The 25029-nt window shown below is 38.4% G+C and overlaps 1 protein-coding gene across 1 annotated transcript in view; it reads left to right on the top strand.

The window, feature by feature from the left end:
- Nucleotides 1-25029, top strand: part of DNAH1 (dynein axonemal heavy chain 1) — a 5225710-nt gene that overhangs the window by 2613696 nt on the left and 2586985 nt on the right. The gene's annotated exons all lie outside the window — the stretch shown is intronic.

The raw sequence follows: 25029 nt of genomic DNA, 5'->3' as shown, positions 1-25029 counted from the left end.
GGGATCACGTCAGTCGCCCTGCTAGACAGGGGTCCAGGGAAGTAAATACTGTTGGAAGAAATATCCAGGGAATTGTAATGGCTAGGATAGTATAGGTCCTAGGGCCGATAGCCTAGTACCAACCTATGATCCTGTAAGAGCACTTCTGACTTCCTCCTCTTTGTCTTTACTGTACCGATGTACTGTGCATGTGTATGGGACTTGCGTTCCCATGCTTGTTCACTACATCAGTGCAGGAGAAGTGACAGAGAAAACAGAATCTCTGTTGCTGTTTGTTTCTTTGTTTTGTTTTTTTTAATGTTAAAAATTTGACACAGAAGCAGTGCAAAAATATGAAGTAAATCAGGTATGTTTCTGTTTTAGTTTTGCAGAACTGGTTTATATCACAAAATCGAAACGTGATATAATCAAATGCCATAACATTGAACTGGTAACCTTGAACGCTGAAAACTCTGAAAGCTGAGAACAGCAGTTTTTTTCCATGGGAAAAAAAAATAGCTGTTCCAGCACACAACACAAAACACAAAAACACTAAAAACTATTGCTAATGTGGGGGGCTGTGCTCCCACACCCCCCAATGTGGGGGGCCCCCTACTTAAATATACCAACTCCGAGATCGCACCACAGTGGAAGAAATAGCGAAGCCGCGGAAATGGCCAACTGACTTCTTTCCCTGGGAAAGAATTAGATGTCCCGCGGCTTCGCTATTCTCAGTCTTCGAGGTTTTGGGTTCGATATTATAGCATTCATTGTCTTACGACTTCGATGTTATGATATAAACCCTTGCAGAACATACCTGATTTTTTTCATATTTTGATGAGTTGTCCATAACATATGCTGATAGAAAAATCCAGCAGCCCAGTGATACTTCAGTGGCCAGACTTTTTTCTATCCGTGTATGCTTAATTTACCATGGGCATGCTGGTTGGGCTTTCCGATCACTGTGCTTATTTCTGAATGGCAGTGAGTCACTATTGCATAATTATTAATTCTGTAATGTTTCCCAGTTATTTGTCTTTTGTTTTTAGCCACTTAATTGGACTGTCTTTTAGCCATATTTTTTACCTTAGCACCCTTTCATGATTGGATGTCTGAGCTGTCACTCACTTCCTTACAAAAAGTGGAAACCTAGCTTCATTGAAGGATCTAATCATTTATCATAGGTGGAATGCTATGGAAAATAATTCTTCCCCATTATAACATGCACCTTAAACTTTCTGTTGAGAATTTAGTTTTAATTTTGGTTCTTCTAGCAGTAGAAAAGTATATTGTATATCTGACATTGTGAATGAAAAATGTTATATTAATTTACTACATTAGAGATCATTATAAGGATTTTTGGCAACATTATCTTACCGTCAGAAAAGACACTGAAGAAATACAGGCGAAACACAAATAGAAGGCCCGAGGAAACAACCTGCTGTAGATAAAATCCACAAGTACTTTAATCCAGTAGTGTCTTCAAAAACTACATGAACTTCATCAGATAACAGTGCCGGAAGTACACACTGATTTTAAAGCTTTTGTGTTCAATCACATGACCACCAAGCGGATGCATTCTCCATAAAATAGAAAAATAAAGGCAAAATTATGTAAATATATGCCTTATATGTAGGGCTCATCTTTCAAGTGCTTTTAACTTAAGCAAACATGCTTTTGAGGCATGTTCATTGAGTCCAGGCCAATTATTGGCATGCAAATGCAACTGCCAATATAATTCACATTTTTAAGTAATAAGGTCCAGGGATTTTTATTATTATTAGAAGGCATTTGTTCCAAAATGCAAAATTTGAGTGCATGGTGTAGGTAAAATGTTAGATCACTTATGAAGTTACTGTCATACCTTGGTTGTTATCCTAGTTTTTGATTTTCACAATTGCTCCAGTCAATTGGTACATCATTTTAGGACTATTAGAGCCCAGTTGTAATTTACATTACCCTGTATGACTAATCCCACTCTTTCAGTCTCCACAGGTCTATCTGAAGGCTTACTGACCCACCTTAAATTGTTCCATGTTAATGCCATCCACAAATAGGTTGATGCCTAACAGTATAACTTCTAAGTCCAGCCCTGTGGAACCACGAGTCACTTTTATTTCCTTTGAGAGTACACTGTAGCTACTGTTTTCTGCTTCCTACCACCCAAATATTTTTCAACCATTTTGCTCAACTTTTCTCTTACTACAGATCCCTTCGTTTTGCTTGTCAATCTCCTAAGAGGGACTGACCCAGAGGATTTACTGAAATTAAGGGATATGATATTGACTCAGTTTCCTTTGCAAGGTCCTGTATAATCAAGCCATAAAACTGAGTTGGGCTGGAATGTCATAATGTGTTAGTCAAAAAACCCTGATGGTACTTATCTTGCAATTTGGACCTTTGGGGAAAGTAGACAGTTTTTTCCTAACTGCTTTTCCCTTGAAATCTCCTGTTGGGAAGATCAAGCATATGGATATGTGAATAGCCTTCATTAGTTCACCATTGCAGTATTGCTTATTTATGGGAAGTAGTCTTGCAGTGATTCCATATATCCAGCCAGTATACCAAAGCTTGGGTGATTTCCTTTCACATTGTATGTCTGACCTATGACCTATGCATGAGTTTATGTGCTAATACATAAGGGACATATGGACACAATGGTCCTCAGAACTTTCTTGCCAGCAGCTTGTGAAGAAAGACTATATCGGTCAATTAGATCTGTCAGCCTTATGGCCAGTGCCAGTCTCTAATTATTGTGGGCAAATAAGTATTCCCACTAGGAACCCTTCTTGTTGCACTAATGTTTTGACTAAAATTGTCCTTTTTCATGTTAGCTAAGAGAGGGAAATGTGACTGCAGTAAGCAGATTCCCTACAGAATAGTCATACTAAGCTGCCTAGGGCCAGAACATACATTTAAAGAGTTGTCTCTTTGTAAGGCTTTCATCTATATGACTATTAGAAGTCACCTACCATCTCTGAAAATTTACCTGGAAAAACAAAGACTTGAGGAGGTTGCATGAGATAGTATGGCCTCCAAGTTATCTCTCTCTCATACTTCCCTCAGTAGCAATGCAAAAGAGCTAAGAAACTGAAATATTTGGAGGTTTCTGTTCCCAGTTTGAGTTGGATGTTTCTGTCAAAATACAATGAGCAATGAGCATGTAGACCATTTAGCTTCCACCTTCTTTCCTTGCTTCCACTGACGTAACCCCTCTGGAAGGTGACAAAGCACAGCTTCCAACTATGTCACGTCTGACTGATCAGATGACCAGCAAGGCCATAAAAGTGGAACCCTGTTTGTTAATTTCTGAAGGACTGAAGAGCATACTGCAAATCCTTGCATGAGACAATGTTCTAATGTCCTTATAGCGGTACAAGAGGAGTCTGCTCCACTGCACAATTTATCTGTTGACACTCCAAAAAAAAAAAAAAGCGAACAAAAAACAAAGCATACTTTTCTTCCTGTTACTCCTTCTCCCTCTGATCCACAGCAGGAGTGGTATCATTTTTCTCAAGATCTTTTTAAAGTTTTTATGTCACTGAAGCATCCACACCTTCTTCTACTCCCCAAAAAATCAAGAGCAATACATCTTCAGAAGATGAAGACTCTTCAGACTCTGATGTGGAATCTTTAGCTTATTCTTCCCAGAGTCAGTCTCCTACTAGATATGAGTTGGAGGATGAAGATACACTTTCTCCTAACTCTACTTTAAAAGAATTTTATTTAGGTGACACAAGACAGCACTTCCTCTTGAAATGTAAGCAGGTCTTTGAAGTACAACAGAGTTATAATGACCTATGAAACATTGGATGCCCCAAAGCCTTTAGCCATTCCTTTTATGTTGGATGCTTTGCAAGATATCTTCTTGTCTGCATCCTTGATACCCGAGTCACAGCCATCTGCTCCTAAATATGATAAGTTTTATCAAGTCCCAGACTCTCTTAAAATTTTTTCAAGAATCATCATTTGCATCCTGCTCTGATTTCAGTTGAATCAGGTAAAGCATCTAAGCTCCTGCCTTCTACAAATCACCTGCCTTATGACAAGGACAGTAGGGCTATGGATGGGTATGGAAGAAAGTATACACATCTGCAATTCTTTCTTTCAATGCCATAAAATACAAAACTCTCATGCCAGGTATCTCATTTTATGTTTGATAACATGAGCAAACTGATTTCAGATATTCCTGACCCTGATAATAATAATTATTTATTGTCTATGCTCAGTTTTGCTATGCAAGTAGCAAGACATTAAGTAAAGGGTGGCTATGGTGTTGCTGATGCTTCTTCCAGTGCAGCAGCCACTAGATCTGTTTTAAGAAGTTTTTATTTTTTTGGCAATGATTACAGCTATTGCCTGACAATGTCAAGACTACGCTGCTGCATGTCCCTTTGAACAAAGGCAATCTTTTTGGTCCAGCATTTCCGGATATTTTCCAGAAATTATAAGCGAGGGGAGGTGAAACTAAATGTAAATACTTTGTCTCTCTACTGTACCAACATTTTAGGGGAATTACCCTTCTAAAGCTGCACCCTTCTTTCACAAATGCTAAAAGCCAATACCAAAAGGTAAAAAAGTAAAGAAAAAAAATCTGTAAGAGGAAGTGGCAAGAAAAAACAAAGTCAGATTTCAAAGGATTCTTTGGTGACAAGACTTCAGGTTTACAACTACAAATCTTCTTCCCTCCTACCTTGGTCAACACCTTTGTTTCATTTAGGAAGACTATCTCAGTTCCTATGTCTTCAGAGAATGATAACATCAGACATCTAGGTATTCAGCATAATCCAAAATGGATACAGATTGACTTGGAACCTCCCTCTGGTCACATCTGGAATTCCGAAAGTCCTTCCAAACCAAGAACAATTGTTTTGCCAATCATATAAGAACGTTCCCATCAGGATACCACAGAATTAGTCCAACATCACCAAAAAGGACAGATGGTTATTTTAGGTTATTCATCATACAAAGAAAGGAGGGCACATGGAGATCCATTTTGCATGTAACCGTCCTAAACAACTTCCTAAGAATTCCAAAATTTAAGATGTTATCTCTGCAGAGCCTTCTTCCCTTGATTTTCCCACATGCTTTCCTAGTTACTTTTGATATAAAAGATGTCTGTCTTCACTTTCCTATTTTTTCATATCACAGATATATCTTCAGATTTTCTGCTTTGGAATTTCATTTTCAATTTTCTGCTTTGCCCTGTGGTCTAGCTACTGGAATTTCATTTTCAATTTTCTGCTTTGATGTGTGGTCTAGCTACAGTTTCTAGGACATGTACAAAATCTTTAGCCCCAGAGATAGCTTTTTTTCTGACTTCAAGATACACATATCCACCCTTATTTAGAATACCTTCTAATTCAGAGTATGTTAAAAGAAAAAATACTTTTCAGGTTCACCATAGACCTTTTTCTTCACCTTAGTTTCATTATAGGCCTGAATAAAACAGCCTACAACTTTCAAAGAATTGCGTTTTTCTAGGATGTCAAATAAGCATTTCTTGCATGATGGCCTTCTTTCCTCAGGGGAGAAATCCAGTTTCTGACTTCATACTTATACTCCCTTCTGACTTTAAAAATGACCTCTGCAAGAGAGAATGTTCATCATATTGATCACTGCTGCAGTAGCCTTAGCTGTATGGGGCTATTATATCCTACTAAGGATATAAAAGCTGTCAGCTTTCAAAGCCGAAGGGCACAATCTGTGTGCCCAAACTACTAAACACCTTGAACAGAGCTGAAGAAAGAGTGCTTTGAGCATGATGGCCTTCAGAGCTTTCTAACCACTGAAGAGCACTACTGTTACAGACTTTTGAAGATCAAAGAAGGTCTAGTGATGCTGTTCCATTACTGGGTAGATAAGATCCCTTTGGGAAAAAGACCTTCCACACTTTAATTTTATGACAAAATTTGAACTTCTTTTGTGAAATTAATCATTATAAGCTTGAAGGAAGTATTTTTGTAGACTGTCACATGATTTTTAGTAACTTTTTAACAGGATTATTACTTTATATGCCTGTAGAAAAAGTTGTTAAAACTAATTTAAAACTTGTGTTACTTTATATTTGGGGATGGAGATAAGTGTTTGAAGTGCTTTTGACTTTTTTTGATGGAAAAACTTACTTTATAAATACTTTCCTCTTTTGCCAAGTACCCAAGGAATTCAGCATCTTTTTAGTCTTTACAGTGGAACAGCCTACCAGTTCCTCAGTTCTTCCTTCTTCCAGTCACAAAAGGAAAAAAAATTGCTAAGCAGCCTTTACACTTCAGCAGGCTGCAGAAGTGCCTCAGCCATAGATGAATGACTCTACTGTGGCCGTTTCTGGTTCCTCAAACCATTCATCTTTTTTTTGGCTCCCTCTGTGTAGTCTCTACATCCATTATAAACTAGGGATTTAGATACTTCTTCTGCAGCTGTTGGTGGGCCCTTGGTGGGCAAGGGACAGACATTTTTGTCAGTCTTGGAGGATGGAGGAAAGAACAAGGAATATCTCAGTGCCTAACAAGACTGAAATGCCTGTCTCTAAGGAGGTTTTGCCTGTCAAAAGTAGGTATCCTTTTTCAGGAATTTCTGTCAAAAAGAAGCAAAATGTTAAACATATACCTTCTCCTCTCTCAGGTTTTTTGAACAGAAGTGTTTTATTGAACTTAGCTTGAGGTTTAGTTCAAGAACTTGACTGTTCCAGTTCAGCTGTTTCTGTTAAAAGTAAAAAAGTGATTCTCCATTTCCTGAAGATGTTCAAGATTTTATACCACAAAATGATTGTGAAAGTATAACTTTTATTTTTTTATCTTTATGTTTCTAATTCTCATCCTGAGGAAATTGCTGCTTCTGACAGTCCCTTAGAAGAATTTCCTCTTTCTGAATCAGTTTCTAGAATGAATCAGTTGTTTCAGTGGGACCATAATGATTGTCCACTGTCTCATAAAAAATATGATTTACAACAACTGGGATTTCCTGAAACTATACTAGTTCCTCTTGTTCTTACAGCATTGGAAGATGTATTTATTGCAGCTTGTAACTTGCCTGACAGGTAGCCTGTTGCCCAAAGAGAGCAGATAGATAAAGTTCTAACTCCAAATCAAACCCAGCAGTGATTTCTAGTAAACTCAGCTGCTACTAAACATTTGGGTAATGCTAATCCCTCCCCTTATGACAAATATTTGAATATTTTAATAGAGTTGTGGGAAAGTATATTCTTCTGCAACACTTATTTTTAGAATTGTCAGTTATCAACAACTCATACGTTAAAAGTGTTTGCGTCTTTTGTGTGATAGCCTGAGGAACATTATGGAATCTTTTTGCTTATCTGAGGAAAAATATTTTTGTATAATTTTATTTCTTCTGTGTCTCAAATGGCTATCCACTCTTTGAAATGTGCTTAGAATTTGGCTGATGTCACTTCGAGGACTACTGCTACTTTGCTCCATACTTAAAACTTTTAGAGGATGTTAAAACTGAAATTTTGAATTCTTGATTAGCTAGAGAGATAGTCTTTGGACCAACTGCTTTAGAGGTCCTTAAAAAGTATCATGAAAGAGCAAAGTTAATTCAGAAAATTCTCAGAATTTTCACCCTTCCTTCTCCAAGTTTGTAATGGGGTTTAATACCACCTCTACAACTTTTTATGAAAAATAAAAAGCAACATAAACAGGTGCAGCAAGCTGCTGGTAAGCAGACATTAAACATGACAGGGAGGTTCCAAGAAGAAATGGGGAACCCCTAGAATGAAGGAATGTCTAGCAAGTCTGAATGGCTATCTTCAAAATCAACTCTCCTACCCTGGCCAACCTTTGATCCTTCCCAAAAATCTGAAATTCTGTTTCTCTCTCTCTTTCTTAACTGTTAGTCATATACAAATACGCTCTGAAAGTAATTCATCATAGATACAGAAGTCAGTCCACTCCCCACTTCTGTCATTCAGCATCTGCTGACTCAGGGTGTTATAGAAGCAGTCCCCCCTTTTCAGATAGGAGAAGGTATTTATTCAGGAAGGCTTCAAGTGCCAAAGAAAGACTCTTCATTGAGACCAGTTCCAGTGTTTTCCTTTTAAAGTAGTTTGTGATAGTGTCCATGTTCAAAATGCTATCTCTTCACAACATGTTTCCTCTCATTCCCCATTTAAGTTTTCTGGTGACCTTGGGTTTAAAATATGCTTATTATTACTTTCTTTTAGCTCCATATTTCAGACATTTCTTACGATTTGCTGTGTCTGGGACTTCTAGAATGGCTGCACAATGATCAGTAGCATAACTTCACCTCCCCCAGTGTGAAAACAAAAACTGAGGTAAAGGATTGACATTGATTTATTTATTTATTTTTGGTAAAATTCATTTACTGGCTAGTAAATACACTGCCTGTATGCCAGCAAAGTAGAACATTGGAAAACCTGAAAAAAAATAACCAGAGAAGGTAAAGAGAAGGCAGTGTCTTGGAAGGATTCTACAACTGTTCAACAAAAAGCAGTTCAAGCTTCAGCTTTGGTTCAAGAGATGGCTTCCAGTAATTCAGAGAAAAACACAAGTCAAGTGCACTCAGAGGTGATTAAAATAAATGATGAAACATTGAAGCAGTGTATCAGTTCAAACAACGAAAGGGTGGAAAACTAGAAGAAGCTTTAACTAGCCATTGAGATGAACCGATAAAACTGCAAAAATCAGAGGATGACATGAAGAAAAAGCTGTCTGAATAGGAAGTTGCTCAAGAAGAACCATTTAAAAAATAATAGAGTTAGAAGACAGTGCACACAGAGAAAACCTGAAATTTTCTGCAGCACTGCAGAAACTGGAATAATTTTATGAAAGCATAAAAAGTAACTGGACTGGTGTTCCACAGCAGAATTTGCTAATTGAAAGGGCACACCAAGTGCATGCTCCAAACCTAGCTATGAGTAATCAACCCTGACCTTTAATAGTAAAGCTGCAACCCTACCAGCAGAAGGAGTTGATTCTGACAAAACTGTGGCAGAAGGACAAAGTACTAAAAGTGGGAGAGAGTTGAGTGTTTGTGGAAAATGATTGCTCATTGTACACCAGACAGAGGAGGAGTAAATTTATTCCACTTATCAGGGAATGTCAAAATGCAGGAGCGAGAATTAAACTGCTGTATCTGGCTGTCTTCAGAATATTCTTTCCTGGAGGCACAAAATCACTTTTTGATGCAGAACATGCTAAGGAGGAAATACAAAAGCTTATCCAAGAAAAAATGAGCTGTGAAACAGAAGGATATTCTACTTCTTGTTTTTCTAGTAATGAAGACCACAGAGGGATTGTACCAGTGAAACCGTTTCCAATGTTTCAACAGAAAATTCTTGAGCGAGAGAAAAATGCATGAGAGTCGACTAGAAAAATTAAATGTATGTTGGAAAAGAACCAAAAGTTGGATTTAGGAGACAGAGATAAAAATGAATAAAACCAACAAATCAGAAATTGACAAATAAATTTGGGATTATAAAGCATTAATTATATTTTTGAAATATGACAGAATAAGAAAACCTCAAAACATTGGACTTTTTTGACTTTGTTAAACTTGTAGGGGGCTAAAGCATATGCCCTACTTCCTGTTATTAATGACTGGAGGGACATTTAGGAGAGGGGAAGAGGAAGGAAAGAGTTAACTGTAAGTAAAATAAACTGTTGTTCTTAACAGTAATATTTGTGTAGTGCATGATATCTACATTCTATAAAGGTTTCTCAGTTAATTTCAAGTTTACTTGAGATACTGAAGTAAACAGGTGCCCCTGTTTTTTTCCTTCTTTTCTCTTTCTTCTTGTTCAGTTTTAAGAAATGTAGGTGCTGCAGTGTAAACAAAAAGAAGAAAAGTCTGTTCAAATGAGTATAATACAAGAAAAAAATGATGTGCTTTTTCTCATTCTTGCATAAGGGGAATGATTGGATTAAGGCTCTTGGCTTTATCTAGTAATAAGTTTTAAGAGAAAGCAAATAAATGAAAAAGAACATTGAATGTAATAAAGGTTTCCTCTAGCAAATAAATAAATAAATAAATGCTTATAGAAGCAACCCAGTATAAATAAATAAATGCTTGTAGTAGTAACCCAGTATCTGGTTCTCATGACTCCATGGAGACAGTCTGATTAAGAGATATAAAAACAAAAATACTTTTTTAATAGCTTTCTTTCGATGGCTAGGAAATAATATTTTCTGAAAGCATTCAAGTGTTTTCTCATTCTGCGAGAGTAAAACAATAAGACAAAAACAGACAGCACTTAGTAGAAGCACAGGCTGTAAAATGCATCTTAGCATGGATTACCTTCCTTTTAGGTTAACCTAAGTCTGTGAGTTTGGATGTCAGTTGTTCCTTTTAGGAAGATGAAGTGTCAGTATTTGAAGATGTACACAGTTTTGTATGTTAATATTAAGTTAATAGGTCTTTGGGATGTATGGGGTGCATTTTTTGAGGGTTGTCAGTAAAACAAAATGTTTTGTAAGATGTGACATAGGTTCAAATGGATATCACAAGAAACAACTGTATAAAAGGTCAACCTGCCAAACATTAGTGTGTGCATGTAATACAAAAACTGGAAGTAGATAGTTAACAAAATACTGTTACAAATAAAAGGTGCGAATAATGTTTTAACATAATGAGACTTTTGATATTATCTTTAAATGTTAATATTCTCACAGATATATGCAAAATAGAATGAGTAATGAACTATATTAAAAATGTAGAGTGCAACTACCTATGCTACAGGAGACACATTTGGAAAGAACTGAACATGTGAACTTGATAAAGAAAGGTTTTCAGGGCAGTTATTCAGCAGAATACCTGGCACAAAGGAAAAGAGGAGTATGTATATTAATTGCAAGAGAACTTCCAATAGTGATAGAAAAGGATAAAAAAGACAATAATTATATATATGTAGTATTAAGGGGTTACTGGCAAGGGTGGAGGATTATATTGACATGTATTTGTATTCCGCCTAAAAACTGCTATAATGGAGCTTAAGAAAATTCTTTGAGAAATAATCAGTTTTCAGCAGGAAATATTACGTATAGGTGGGGACTGAAAGTTGATTTGCAGCAAGGAAGATATGCCTTTGGGGACCAGAAGGGAAAATATATTAAAGGAAGGTAGATTTTTGAAGAAATGTATAAAAATATTTGGCATGGAAGATATTAATTCAGTTGTAGCACTTTTTAGTGAATTTACATATTATTCCCCAAGATACAAAAACTGGGCTAGGCTAGACAGAACCTACAGTGGATATAAAAAGTTTATACACCCATGTTAAAATACCAGGGTTTGTGATATAAAAAAAATGAGACCACAATTAATAATTTCAAAACTTTTCCCCCACTTTTAATGTGACCTATAACCTTTACAATTCAACTGAAAAATAAACAAATCCGTTAGGGAGAAAAATATAAAAAATAAAAAAAACGTACAATAAGCTGGTTGCATAAGTGTGCATACCCTTAAATTAATATGTTGTTGAAGCACATTTTGATTTAATTACAGAATTCGGTCTTCTTGGGTACACACCTGCCATCAGTTAAATAGACTCTGATTAACCCAAATAAAGTTCAGCTGTCCAAGCAGCATTTTCCTGACATTTAGTTTGTTGCCTGCTACAGCAAAATCTATGGTTCGCAGAGAGCTTACAAAGCATCAAAGGATCTCATTGTTCAAAAGTATCAGTCAGGAAAAGGGAACAGAAAAATTTCCACAGCATTGGCTCTACTATGGAACACATTGAAAACAATCAACAAAAAGTGGAGAAAATATAGGACAACAGTGACATTGCAAAGAACTGGACAGCCCTCCAAAATTGATTGAACAGACAATATGAAAACTGGTCAGGGAGGCTGCCAAGAGAAAACAACACTTTGCATCACCAAAAGAACGCCATCCCCATGGTGAAGCATGGTGGTGGCAGTATCATGCTTTAGGGTTGCTTTTCTTCAGCTGGAACTGGGGCTTTAGTCAAGGTGGAGGGAATTATGAACAGTTCCAAATACCAGTCACCTTTGGCCCAAAACCTTAAGGTATCTGCTAGAAAGCTGAAGATGAGGAATTTCACCTTTCAACATGACAATGACCCCAAGCATATATCCAAATAAAAAAAAATGGCTTCACCAGAAGAAAATTAAAGTTTTGGAATGGCCCAGCTAAAGCCCAGACCTAAATCCAATAGAAAATCTGTGGGGTGACCTGAAGAGGGCTGTGCACAATAAATGCCCTTGCAATCTGACAGATTTGGAGAACTTTTGCAAGGAAGAGTGGGCAAATATTGTCAAGTCAAGACTACCATGCTGATAGACTCCTACCCAAGAAGACTGAATGCTGTAATTAAATCAAAAGGTGCTTCAACAAAGTATTAATTTAAGGGTGTGTACACTTATGCAACCAGCTTATTGAATGTTTTTTATGTTTTATATTTTTCCACTAACAGATTTGTTTTTCAATGAATTGTACAGGTTATAGGTCACAGTAAAGGTGGGAAACGTTTTGAAATGATTTATTGTGGTCTCATTTTTTTATATCACTAAAACCTGGCATTTTAACAAGGGTGTGTAAACTTTTTATATCCACTATATATTTCACAGGATCACATGCATTTAATTGAAAATTTTGATACACATCCAATAACTATTTCAGATCATGCATCAGTAATAACTAAAATTGAACTACAGGGTAACAAAATAAATATGAGACACTGGCGCATTCCCACCTATCTGTTGAAAAGAGAGAAACTAAGGAATGGTTAATGGAAATTATTCAGGAGTTATTAGAAAAGACAGAAATTTCTTCTGAAAATATAGCTAGGGGATGGAATAAAATTAAAGTGGAGTTTAAAAATAGGGTTAAAATAAAGAGAGAGATATTATTTAGAGGGACTGACAAATGATAATATGGGAATCTCATAGAACAAGAAGATGAGCAATTGCAGAGTGCTAAGCAGAAAATAAAAGGATTTACCTTGATAATATGCGTGAGTTTAGAAAGATTACTGCTAAGCAACTGTTTTTTATAATAATGCCAGAGCACAATAACTTTTAGTGGAATGACTCAGTCAACAGCATATAACAAGGAAGATAACAAGAGATCCTGCAGAGGTAATAGAAATATTTTGGAAATTTTATGAAAGTCTATATAAAGCAGATAAATATGGAGATCAAGAACAGGTAGAAATTGAAATGTTTATGGAAGAATTAAATATGCCAAGGTTAGAGGCAGTTAAGGCTCATTTACTACTAGTTAGGATAGGAGGAGATGAGATAAAAATGGTGATGTATAACCGTTCAACAGGAAAGTCCTCAGGAACCTACCTCTCAACCTCTTCGAACAAGAAATCTGGGCAAATCCATAAATAATGAGGGGACAATGGTCCAAAAAATAGTGATAACTTTTAAATATTGCTCTTACAAACTTAGAAGAGTTGATAGAATAACAGGTTTTGCATTATTATGAATTTTCTGGAGTATGGAGTCTAAACTCAAATTATTTTCTGACTTCAGTCTTCAATGATTTGCTAGAAAAACATAATTTTGTGAAAGTGGACCAAAAATATGAAGCAAAGATATGGGCATTCTGTGAAAATATGTACAATAGAGAAGTATGCTCAGGAATAGATGGTATTCCTGTGGAAGTTTGGAACCTAGGAGGGGGGAAAAATGATAAAGATCTGGAAGGTTTTGTTTAACAACATTTTAAGAGGAGGAGAGCCACCAACTTCCTGGAAGAAAGCAGTGATGGCTATAAAACCTAAAGAGGGCAAAGACCCATCAGTTCCAGCTTCACACAGGCCCATTCCAATCCTAAACCATGATTATAAAGTGTTTATGTCTATATTGGCTGAAAGAATGGCAAAGGTGATGCTAAAATTGGCAGACATTGATCAGTGTTGTTTTGTGGAGGGGAGGCAAACATTTCACAGCATTAACAGAACATTGATGATCCAGATGGAAGCTAAATATAAGAAAATACCCTGTTGTTGGTGGGTCTTGATGCAGAGAAAGCATTTATCAGAGTAAGATGGGATTTTATGAGGAGGGCAATGGAAGCATTTGCATTCCCTGGGTGGTTTCTCTCTGATAATTTTTGTCTGAGCAGAAGAACCAGGCAGGGGTGTCCTCTTTCCCCTTTGTTATTTGCACTATATTAAGAACCATTGGCAAAGAAAATAAGGGTATGGTAGTCAAGAAAAGCTGGCTCTGTTTACAGATGATATTATTTTTTATGTGTTTAAACCAGAAAAGGACATTTCACTGTTGTGAAACATTTTGAGGCAGTGTCAGATCTCTTCAGGATACAAAATTAATGTAGCTAAAACAAAGGCAGTAGTTATAAATTATGTACCCACACATTAATTGGTTCAGCAATATCCATATTTATGGGGACATTCAGGATTATGGATTAAAAAGGATTTTGGTGTGGCAGTTAAGGATATGTGGAAAGAGACTAAACAAAAGATAATACAAAAACTGAGAAATCGGAAGCTCTGCTTTATTGGTATGGAGAGCAAAATACAAGCAGTTAAATATTTTTAATCCCTTAAGTTTTATACACAAGTCAGGCATATTTTTATCAACCAGAGGAGAGGTTGTGGAAAGCAATTAATAAAGAGCTGAATGATTTTATCTGGGAGGGGAAGATGGCAAGTGTAAGGTGGGATACGCTGATTCTTCCAATTGAACAAGGCAGTTTGGGATTTGAAGGGATATTTCAGAACTACACAGTTATGGCTCCTATACAGAGCACAAGCAGAAAATGATAATTCAAAGTGGAAAGGGGTGATGATGAAATGGGGTGGGGGTCAAGAAACAATGAGTGACTGAGATTTTGTATGCTGACACTTAAGAAGAGTAACAATAACCATGCAGAATATTATATTCACAAAGTAGCAGAAAGTATTCTAAGACCTAAGCCAGCACAGGAATGGAGAAAGGAGATTATTTTGAGAGGGATGACTGCAATTAGGGATACAGACAACAGGCAAGAGGGGGTTGGAATTTATTGGAGAAAACTGATAAAAGAACCAAGGTATTGGGAACAAGTAATTAGAAAGGGAAAAGTAATAGAATGAGAAGAAGCCAGTTTGGATTGCAGGATAGAGATTGCCATCCCTATCAAGGATTAATATCAGTGTATAGGCAAACAGAAAGAAATAGGGGTATCCTAAGTGAAAGATTAGCACTTGTAGAATTTTTAGTAGAATCTAGAACAGAATCTGCCATTAAAAAAGGAAAAAAAATAATAGTGTAGACAAAATATTGCATGATAACTGTAAGAATCAATCAGGGGAGGTTATAAAGAATTGGGAAGAGAGATTGGATAAGCAATTCACAAAGAAACAATGGGGGTATATGTACGCCTGCCAAATATACAACAAAGTCTAGAAAATTTAGGATCTTTGCTTGGAAGTGTTTACATTGGTATTTTTATACAGCAAGTAGACTCCAAAGAATTTTCCCTCAGGTAGACAGCAAATGTTGGAGGTGTGACAGGAAAGAAAGAGGTAACTGGGAACATATTTTCTGGGAGAATAATGAGCTGGCAGACTTTAAAGATTCCCTGCAGACTGCACTGTCAGAGATACTGGTTGAGCAAATTGGTGTAACTAAGAAATGATTTTTTGAGCTATGATACAGAATCAGAATTGCCTAGACATAGTAAGTCCTTGCTAAATAATTATGGTGGCTGCCAAAAAATTACTAGAAAATGCAAATCAAATTCTAAATGAACTTTATTAGAAGTAGTGAACATAGTTCCACAAATAACACAACTGGAATTGAGATCTTTAGAAAAGGATAAGAGTAAATTACGTAGGAAAAATGGGAATTGTGAGAAAAATACATGCAGAGGATGAATGAGTTTTAAAAGAAGGCAAGATATGAATGAGCTATATAATGTTTGACTGACAATGGCTGGATAGATTATAATTAATGTATTATGTTTGCAACTACAATTATGTTAAAATGGTCTTTGATGTATAATGTTTGCAACTAAAATTATGTCGGTATGGTTTGTTTTTGTTTATATAAATGTATGATGACCTATGTCATGCATGATAATTTAATAAAGATATTTCTTGTTAAAAAAAGATGCCTGTAGGTGAGTTCAGCTATGCATGCTCTTCTGATTAAAATTTACAAAGAATCATTTCTGAATACATTTCCCTGGAAACAAGCTGTCTGCAGCTACAGACAGTTAATAATAAGAATTCTAAGTATTATTTACTGAGGGACATGCAAAATTTAAAGGTGTATTTGCAAGCAGTTCAGTGAAAAACAAACAATTAACTTTGAAATTATGGGAAGTGAATGAGAGGTAGTAACCTCCCTAGCAGCCTTAACACTTTAATGGAGTTAATAGAACAGTGTATAATTTAGTTTCATTTCAAGATAGCTTCTGCACTTTTTATTATGGCTAAAAGTTAATGTTTTCTGAAAGCTTACAAGCTGCTTTTCATATCTGGGAGGGGAAGAGAAATAAGAAAAGACAGCAGTCAGTGTAAATGGGAGCACAGGCTGTAGCATAAGTAACCATAATTTTAGGTTAGATAATGCCTGGAAGTGCAACTATCTGTCTGGGGCAGTTGTTCTGTTCTTGAGGGTTAAACATCATATTTCGAAGATGTACATAGTTTGTGTGTTTGTTTCCCATTAATTGAGAATGAGGATGTTTTCTATTTAGTTTTTTTAAGGGCTTTCATTAAAACAAAAATGATGGAAAATGTGACATAGGTTCAAATGGAGATGAGAAAAAACAGCTGTACAAAAGATCAGCCTACCAAACATTAGTATATGCATGTAACACAAAAGCTGGAAATACACACTCAAAAAAACTGTCATGTATAATAGGTGGGAAGAATAGCTTTTTCTCATGATGGCTACACTATCCATATATTTTGGAGCATGAATGGCCTTACCAGTGTAGATAAAAGGAAAGAGTATTACATTATATTAAAAATGTAGAGTGCAAATAGTAATGCTGCAGGAGACACATTTAGAAAGAAATGAGTATCTCAATTTGACAAAGAGAGGGTTTCAGAATGGATATTCAGCAAAATATCAGGTAGAGAGGAAAAGGGGAGCAATTATACTAATTGCTAGTGGGGCACCGATATGATAGGTCAGGGGAAAAAAAAAGATAAAAGTGGTTGATTTATGGTAGTAAGGGACTATTGACAAGGGAGGAGGATTACAATGCCATGTATTTATATTGTACCAAAACTGCTGTTAAAGAGTTTAAGAAATTTTTGGAAGAAATAATCAGCTTTCAGCAGGGAACATTATTTATAGATGGGAACAAGAATTTGATTTGCATTAGTGAGGATGTATCAGGAGGACCTAGAAGGGACAGTAGAACAAAGGAGAGTAGATTTCTGAAGAAATTTATTAAACTATTTGGTGTGGAAAATATGAATCCAGTAGTAGGAACTCTGACAGAATTTACATATTCACCAAGGTATAATAACTGGGCTTAGACTAGATTGAATGGGTCTACTACTAAACACCGACACGACGATTCCCCGACACAAAACTCACCGACGCCAAATAACCGACATCACACAAACCCGACAACGCAAAACACCGAACATCATTACACCGACACTCGGAAAGTAAACAACACACTACACTACATAGCATACACACTAGCCCTGACCCAAACCCTAACCCTAAGGTCCGACACTATCGCACACTTCACCTACCTGCACCCTAACCCTAACTCACTTAACCCACACCTAGCCCAAGCTCCGACACTAACGCACACATCACCTACCTGCACCCTAACCCTAACTCACTTAACCCACCCCTAGCCCAAGCTCCGACACTAACGCACATCACCTACCTGCACCCTAACCCTAACTCACTTAACCCGTCCCTAAACTACAGTCCCTCACTAACACACACTTACCTTACCCGAACCATACCTCCGACACAAACACACACTCACCTTTCCCACAGCCTAAGCCGACATCCCACAATCTCGAGCACTTACCTGACCACTCCTAACTCCGTCACCATCGCACACTTACCGGGTCGCGATCGCACATTCCCTTGTCGGTCTTTCCGCTGTCGGCAAATAACCCTGTCGGTAAACTTACCTGTCGGTCATCTCGCGTCAGTGAATATTCTGTCGGGGAATCGTCGTTTCGGTCATTAGTCGTAGACCCAGATAGAATATATATTTCTCAGGAACATGTACATTTAATCGAAAGCTTTGACACACATCTAATAAATATTTCTGATCATGCACCAATGAAAACTATGATAAAAATGTAGTGAAATTAAGTAAAAATTAAGACACTGGCCCTTTCCTGCCTACTTTTATTTTTAAGTATTACAGAAAAGGGGAATCTCATAGATCAAGAGGAGGAGCAAATATAAAATAAGGGAGTATATGTATGTTATGAATGAGTTTAGAAAGATTGCAGTTAAACAACTTTTTTGATAACTCCAGAGCACAGAAACTTTTAGCACAATAACCTAGGTAAAAGAAAGTTGAAAGGGTTGTCACGAAACTTAGGGAACCTATAACAAGAAATATAACCAGAGATCCTGTAGAGGTTTTAGAGATATTTTGGAAATTTTATGAACATTTGTATAAAACAGAGAAATGTGGAAATGTAGAAAGAGTGCAAATGGAAATATTTATGGAATACTTAATTATGCCAAGGTTAAAGGTAGATGAGGCTCAACAACTAACAGTTAATTTATGAGGTAATGACATAAAAACAGTGATGTGTAACCAGTCTTCAGAAACATCTCCAGGAACAGATGGTATTCCTGTGGAAGTTTCAAAATTAGTAGGGAAGAAAGTGATAAAGATTTGATTATGTTTAACAATATTTTAAAAGGGAGAGAAACACCAACATTTTGGAAGATAGCTGTGGTGGGTGTGTTACCTAAAGATGGCAAAGACCCTTTAGAAATAGCTTCATATAGGCCCATTTCAATTTCAAATCACAATTATAATTACATATGTATATACTGTTCTCTATCTGTTAAACCTAGCACTTGCTCCTACAGTACTTATTACCTTGATACGGCACTCTTGTCATAGATAGTACCCCAAAAAGGCAACCCCCCATTTCTCGGTCACCCACGTCCCCCGGAATCTTTTTTAAAGTTTTTTGTCTATCCTTCTAGCATGTCGAGGGATCAGTTGCTAGTGTCCTCTCCTGCTCAGCTGGTGAACCTGGGAATATTGAGGCAATGTTACAATTGCCTCATGTACACAGACAACCCTCTCCTCCTCCCACAAAACACAAATACATGCGAGAGATGCAACTATACGGCCAAACTGGAGGCTGAGCTCTCTCAACATAGGACTGGCAAGACCAGTCAGGAGGAGAAGGTTACCACACACACTATAGACCCAGTCTCACATAGTACCATTACAACCTCAAATCATACACATAAACACACAAAGACATACTCGGAGGCTCTGATCAAAAATCTACCAAAACAGCAGAGGCCACCAAAGCAGACACCCAAACAACCACCACCTCAGAACACAACACCTGCAACACATAGACCTCACAGTCAGAGTGTCAAACAGTCACAGCCCTTAAGGCCAAACACAATGCCAGACACACTAGTCATTGGTGACTCCATAGTCAGACACACTGACGTCCGCTCACCAGACTGAGTAAGGAGAAGGTCACAGTAAGCTGCCTGTCGGGCGCTAGAATCCGCCACATAACGCAAGCACTCAGGTCTCTCAACAGCAGGTACAAATATGACTCAGTCATTGTCCACGCTGGTGTAAACGACCTGAGACGCACCTCCTTGGACTACATGAAAAGAGACATTGAGGAGCTCTCCGATTATGTAGCCCAGGCAGGTATGACCCTGACCTTGAGCAGTATCCTACCTTCACCAAGAATGATGCCACAATACAGAGATAAGATGATCAGCTTTAACAATTGGCTTAAACACTGGTGTCATTCAAAGGGGATCCAGTATCTGTCTGCCTGGGATGACATGCTGGACAAGCCACGCTGCCAAGGGACGGCTTGCACCTGTCACCCCTGGGATTCGGATATTGGCAAAGGCTCTTGCCACCCCATAGTGCCTTTTTAGGCAAGGCTCAAATTCTAAACCTACCACCCTAGAACACAAAAAGGAAAAAACTAAGGGTAATGCTGCTCAATGCCAGAAGTCTAAATCTCAAAATGCACGCACTCGAGGCCCTTCTCAGTATGGAGAACATCGATGTCTGTGCTGTGACAGAAACCTGGTTCAAGGCTCCTGAGAGCACCCCAGCGCTATCAGGTTTTACCTCATATCATGCGTTCCGCCCCAAAATCCGGACAATACCAAGAAAGGAGGCGGGGTATCCATATTCATCAAGGACACCCACACCTCAAGACTGGTGGCAATGCACGATGCATCGGAGACCATCCAGGTGCAATTAACCATAGGCAAGACTGCTCTGCAAATTGTAGCATGTTACAGGCCACCCTCACAAACTCAGGAACCTCACATGGCCTTCCTGAAAACACTAGAGGGATAAATGTATCACCAAACACCATCATACTAGGTGACTTCAATTACCCTAATACAGACTGGGAACACTACTCAAGCCCAAACACCCTAGCCCAAAAGTTCCTGGAATTCATAAACTCAAATGCCATGGAACAACTAGTCACCATCCCCACAAGAGGAGATAACATACTTGATCTCATCATCACGAACATGGGAGCACAATGTTCAACACCAGAAGTATACCCCTCACTGGTGAGATCAGATCACAAACTAATCTCGCTGGAGGTCCTCATCCCACCCCACCTGAAATAAAAAGACCACAGTAAAGAACTTCTCAAAAGCCGACTTCACACTTTTAAAGACTAGTGTGGTCTCCTTTAAGGCCCCGAGCCGTGGAAAACAGTACTCAAGCCGCTGAATCACTTACAAATGCCTTCTACCAGCACCTGCAGGACTGCATGGATAAGGCAATCCCAAGCAAAACAAAGACTCTTTGTACCAAAGGCAAGCGTCCAGTCTGGTGGACCCCAGCCATAAACAAACTCTACAACAAAAGGAGGAAGCTACTACAAGATAGAGCAAAATCCTTAAAAGGTAAGACACCCTTGATCACTATAAGTAACAAACTAAGAGCTCTCATAAAATCATCCAAAGCAAATTTCGAGAGAAAAATAGCTAAAGACTCAAAAGACAATCATAAGGCCTTCTTTAGCTATGTTAGAAACCTAGGAGGAAACACCCAGATATGCTCAGAACTAGTTCAAAATGATGTGAAGATTACTGATCCTACAGACATTGCCAACATACTGGCTGACAGGTTCAGTGCAAACTTCTCCCCCCCCGCAAAAGGAGAGATATCTATAGCAAGCGATTGCAGCCCCCGAACATCTCCAGCGCCCAAGTGAGAACTGCTCTCTCCAAAGCAAAAAACACAGCATCAATGGGACCTGATGGTGTCCCCGGCTGTGTGCTCCACGAACTCAATGAGGAATTAAACCCACAGCTAGGACAGCTGTTTAATCAAAGTCTTACCTCTGGATACGTACCCAGGGAGTGGCGCACTGCAACTGTGGTCCCACTTCACAAAGGCTGTGCCTCCACCGACCCTGGAAATTACCGGCCCATTAGCTTGACAAGCCTTATCTGCAAAGCCATGGAGAGGATCATAATGGACCTCATAAATAAAGACATAGGGAATTTGCAGACTTTGGATCCAACCCAGTTTGGCTTTGTCAAAGGCAGATCATGCCTTTGAAACTTGGTTGACTTTTTTGAAACAGTCACCAAAGCCATTGATGAGGGAAAGGCAGTCCATACAGCCTACCTCGATCTGGCTAAGGCCTTCGATACAATACCCCACTCGGGTATCATTGAAAAACTCATCAGCTTAAATGTTAACCCATACATCACAAGATGGGTTGCAAACTGGCTGAGTGACAGAACCCACAGGGTCAGAGTTGCTGGCGCCATGTCAGACTCAAAGCCTGTCACAAGTGGTGTCCCACAGGGCTCAGTCCTGGGCCCACTCTTGTTTGGCATCTACTTTTCCGAAGTACAAGCAAACACAGGAGGGTTATGGCTGACAAAGTTTGCAGATGACTGCAAACTGGGTGCCATAGTAGAAAACACATCTGACACAGATATCCTTCAGAAGGATCTCACAGAAATGGATAACTGGTGCCAGAGCCATGGCCTAAAGTTAAATGCCAAAAATGCATAGTCATACCCTTCGGGAAAAACAAGGTTACCCCTAGCTACCAAATAGGTGGCAATCCACTGAGCACAGAAGAAGTTATCAGGGACCTGGGGACCCAGGTTGATAGTAGTCTGTCATTCGACACCCATGTAGCTAAAGTAGTTAGGAAGACCTTCTACATTGCCCACCTTATCATGAAGGGATTCTCATCTAGATCAAGGGAGGTCATAGTCTCCCTTTACTCATCACTCATCAGACCAATGATTGAGTACAATGCCCCATTCGGAATGTATCTGACCCGACACTTGCAGCAGCTGGAGAGGCCACAAAAGTTCCTCACCAAAAGGATAAAGGGTCTCAAAAATCTGTCCTATGCTGCCCGGCTGAAAGAACTCCAGCTCTATTCAGTCGCTCACCGCTTGCTCAGAGGTGACCTTTGCCTAACATACAAGGCCATGTCAAACCCAGGTTTGATGAATATGCTTCACCTCAAAAAGTCTAGATCCATCAGAGCCACAAGGGTGGGAGACTTAAACCTCGACACGGCTATTAATAGGACGTGCTGGAGGGATAGATTCATCACCCAAAGACTCCCTATGCTGTGGAACAAAATCCCGGTACATGTGAGGCAGAGCACCTCGCTGGCCTTGTTCAAGAGAAATCTTGACCAATGGATGGGAGATTGCAGATATACCCCAGGGATTACCTCAGTGTCACTGCTCGACAGAGGCACAGCAAAATAATGGGTATAGTTCCCCATACTAAAGGGGTGGCGTAAGCCACAAAACGATGGGCTAGGCTTGTAAATGCCCTCGGGCAGATAGCCTAGTATGAACCTATGAACCTATGAACCTAAAGTTGTTGCCAAGATTGATAGATATGGATCAGTGTGGTTTTAGGGAGTGAAGGCAAACTTTCATGAACTCTGATCAGTTCATTCTGGTGAAGGCAAGACGAAAGGACAAACTTGTGTCAAAACTGAGTATTTCCAAATGGTTGTTTCATGTCATTACCATTTCTTTTGCCTAGCACAATGAAGCAGTTAAAGGCAAGAACAAGGCTTAGTCTACTAATAACTTGGATTCATCTCTGGCTTTTTGGAAAGGGTTGAATTCTAGAAGTATTCTAAAGCAGCAACTTAGTCGTCTGTGCGTAGGTTTACAAAAAAGTACAAACTAGATGCCTTCTCCAGGCCTTGGACAGGCCTTTGCTAGGACCATTCACCAGGGACTGCTGGACCTTCATCCTTCCTTGTCCCAGTATTTTTAAGCTATGCTAGTCCACCTGTATAGCTAAGGCTACTGCAGCAATGGTCATTATCCTGAACACAGTACAGCTGTGTAAGCAGACTTACTATAGCAGCAGGTGTTCAAATGATCACTGCTGCAATAGTCTTTCCTTCCGTCCACTCTCCCCCCATTTTATATTTTTCTGTTGCCAGAATAGGGTCTATATTACATCATCAAAAAGTCAGTTAACTGAATGGCAACTACATCGAAAATGCCGTTCATCGATTTTGCTCTTGTGGGGGGGCTGTGCCCCACACACTTCTTGCTAATTATATATACCAACTCCGTGTTCACACTACAGTGAGGAAAGGGCAAATTTTGTGATCTTCACTGTACCACAGTCTCACTATGAACAGTTCGATGAATGGTATTTTTGATGTAAGTGTCGTTTGCTGAACTTACTTTTCGATAATGTAATAGGGACCCGCCAGACTAAGAACCTTTATGTTAGTTTCCTAGCATTGACCTTTGATGGTCTCTAGGCTTCCTCTCTCAATCGGCATGAAAACTCTGTTATATCCTTAGTAAGATATAACCCTATACCCCCCCCAATATAGCTAATGCTACTGCAACAGTGATTATTCAAGCATCTTCTGTTATGGTAAGTTTACTTACACAATAGTACTTTCTGAGAGCCCTTGGGTTCATGAAATATACAATACAGATTATTCCATTTGGCAGATTCCACATGAGGACGATTCAATGGCATATCAAGCAATTTTAGGCACAACACTGCCATTCTTTGAACTTCTCAGTTCTAGTCTTGCTGTTTGTGAAGAAATAATTTAATTGGTGGATCAGCCAGACAACTTTCAATCCTGGAATGAGCTTACATAAATACTTCTTTAAGATTCTGTACATGGAGTACAGTCTGTTAGTGACATTGACTTCTGCTAAAAGAGTCTTAGAGTTAGAAGCTGTTATGTCTTCTTCACCCTTCCTGTGTTTCATAAAGACAGAGGATCACTCAAGACCAAGCCTTCCTTTATGCCTAAGATAGTAAATGAGTACATTCTTTTACCAACATTTTCCTAAACCTCAAAATAAGGAGTAAAATTAATTTGCTTGATGTTCACAGACAACTGTTTGTTTCCTATGAAGGTAAAAATGTTTTTTGTCTTTTTTTTGTTAACAAAACAAGCATTCTCTAGGTGGATTTCACTTGCTGTACTCTTTTCTTACACTTTTCTTGTAAAGTCCCTCCAAGGCCACGTCAAAGCTTATTCTGCTAGTGTTGCAGCTTCTGGAGTCATTTTCATGGCTCTTGACTCAAGATTTATTCTAAAAGCAACCCATTGGTCTTCCATACACACCTTTACTAAGTACTGTAAAATAAATGCATTTTCTAGGGCCAAAACTGTTTTTTCCAGATCCATTCTTCAATGCATTCTGTACACCTGCCCTGCTCTTCAGTCCTCTTTCAAGTCAGTGTAAAAGCTTTGGAAATCTTCCAATTATTAAGCAATTCTGCAACAGTGATTTAATGAAGGACATAGTACAGTTGTATAAGAACTTACCATAACAGTAGGTGTCTGAGTAGTTGACTGATACAACATGTACACAGTCCCTCCTTCTTACTTTTCTTTTTCATGTTATATTTTTTATA

Source organism: Protopterus annectens, chromosome 7.part0, assembly GCF_019279795.1.
Source record: "Protopterus annectens isolate FY-2018-M chromosome 7.part0, PAN1.0, whole genome shotgun sequence".
Lineage (NCBI taxonomy): Eukaryota > Metazoa > Chordata > Ceratodontiformes > Protopteridae > Protopterus > Protopterus annectens.
The sequence above is the reverse complement of the archived record's forward strand: the minus strand, read 5'-3'. Positions and strand labels throughout refer to the sequence as shown.